The sequence below is a fragment of the Elephantulus edwardii genome, unplaced genomic scaffold, assembly GCF_000299155.1.
Source record: "Elephantulus edwardii isolate Elephantulus edwardi_28Jun2011 unplaced genomic scaffold, EleEdw1.0 scaffold00184, whole genome shotgun sequence".
Lineage (NCBI taxonomy): Eukaryota > Metazoa > Chordata > Mammalia > Macroscelidea > Macroscelididae > Elephantulus > Elephantulus edwardii.
In genome coordinates, this window is record NW_006399934.1 from 1210930 (window position 1) to 1213225 (window position 2296).

The 2296-nt window shown below is 44.4% G+C and overlaps 1 pseudogene; it reads right to left on the reverse strand.

Moving 5' to 3' along the window:
* Nucleotides 1–194: 194 nt before the first annotated feature.
* Nucleotides 195–1797, reverse strand: LOC102875322 (annotated as a pseudogene).
* Between the last annotated feature and the right edge of the window lie 499 nt (nt 1798–2296).

Sequence of the window (2296 nt, forward strand, 5' to 3'; positions counted from 1 at the left end):
TAAAAACCATAGGGTTGTGCTTCTGTATAAAGTCTGTACATCTAGCAATGTAAAATACTGACACATTAAAAAACCAAAACAAAAATTAAGTAAAAACTCAGAATCTTTGATTCAATGCTCTAGTCTTTTCAAAGAGAAAAAATAAATAATATCAGAGTTAGAATTTTGGAGTGGTTGGCGTGCCTCTCTTCATCTTACTTTTTGACTGGCTGCCTGAGTGCTGACGATGATGGAGCTGAGCTGTTTGTGCCGCCGCCACTGCCATAGCCATTTGATGCTGCAAGAATCGTAACTGCAGCTGCCTGGGACTGCATGAAGCTCCCTACTCCACTAAGGTTGATAACAGCAGCTTGCTGAGCAGATAAGGCCTGTTCTTGACTGGCTGAACCTTGTTCAAGACCCTGCTCCCCCGGTTGCGGCTGCACGTGACTGGAAGCGGTGGGCTGCTGAGGTGACTGCGGAGTCAACAGAGAGATGATGATGATGATGATGATGATGATGATGATGATGATGATGATGCAGCAGCAGAGGGATAAAGATGAGTGAGCCGCTGGAGAGCTGGAGTAGATTTAATGGCCTGAGGCTTGACGTATTTTTTAAACCAAACGGAACACCTGCTTGCAAAGTTGGCAGAGCATCTGGCAGTGCACTGGGCAGCAGACCTCCTGAGGGAAGAAGACCTCCAACGCCTCCTCCACTCAGATTTATTCCTGCAGGAGTTACAGCACCAGTGTTACAACCCAACATGGAGTTTGAACCACTCATCAAAGCCTGGGCTCCACAAACAGAGCCCACTACATTGATGAAGTTAAGGCCAGCGGAATTTGCCATGACTTGGGTAGCGGAGGTTCTTTGTGATGAGCTAGCAGGTGACAAGGCAGCTGGACAAAGCATGCTAACTTAGCTGAGGTCCACGACTTCCGAGACAGACTCGGGGGCTTAGAAGCAGGAGGAGGCGTTGGAGACTTGAGAAAGCTGCTTGCTTGTTGTGGGGTGAAATAATTACCTGAGGAACTTAACTGAGGAGGAGGTGAACAGTGAGACAGGTCCTGCTGCCGATTCAGAGAGGATCTAGAATACTTCTTGAAACACCGTTTCATTGGCCGCGTGTTCATCTTTTGCTTGTTATAAAGCAGTCTGTTTGTAGTGCAGGCTACGGACACAGAAGGGTCAAGAAACAGTGGTTCAGCCGTTGCCAAGATCAGCTGGCTCTCAAGTAAAAGTTTGTCTTCCTGGGTCCATTTATGGTTGTCACTTGTTATTGAATGTACATCACAGAGTAAAGTCTGCATTGTCGGTCGTAAAAGAATATGTCTACTTTGGTAACCAGGAGATTTCATGTTACCAGACTGCCTGTAGTCACGTATTTCTGCTATGGCACATTCACAATGGAAAATATTAACCTGAGATTTTTCCAGGAGATCAAACAAAATAGGAGGTAATTCTTCTGCATCCAAATATTCAAGCAATTCCCCTTCTTCGTAAGGCAATCGAATGGTCTCAGAATCTGATCCATTTTTCCCCGAGTGTCAGAGAATATCCCTCATTTCCTGGGTATAGGTTGACCACAAGTCATGACAACGTCTCTTGCATAACAAGCTTTTCTAACAAGTTCACATTTCTTCTTAATTTCTTAACCTCTGGCTCTTTCTCACATTCTTCAGTATATAAATCATAAAGTTTCTGAAATATAGATTTCCTTCCACCAGGTAAGTATTTCCTTTTAGGCGATCTCTGCCGGGCACTTGCAATAATATACTCTGCACGATCCAAAGCTAGTTCTAAAGCTTGTTGCATTGTGGTGTAAAGTAGGAGTCCAAAAAGAAGAAAAAGTTTATGGGCGTTGATGAAGTGAGGTGAAAATCATGTCTTTAATAACAATCTTAAAGTACTGTGTGGCCCGCCGCTCTGGGCCTCATGACGGCACCGCAGGCTCGGCCGGAACGCGACGTGGGGCTCGGCCCTGGCAGGCTGCTGCTCGCTCCCGCCTTTCTTTCTTTTTAAAACCATGCAATGTTCCCTTGCTCTGTTCTCACAACAGATTCATAGAATAGGTATCTCATGAATACAATTAAATGTTTGGGGATTCTCATTCTTCTCAATAGCTATAATTGTTGTGATCCACACAGTCAACTGTCTTTTTGTTATTGTTGTTATATGCTATAGTGGTCCTTTGTACAACAGTTCTGAAACATGCTCTGTCTTGAGCCAATTTCATTGTCTCTGATATACCTATTCTCATTACCCCAGTCAATCCATCTCATCCAAGGTCTTCCTCTCTTGCTTGTCCCTCTAA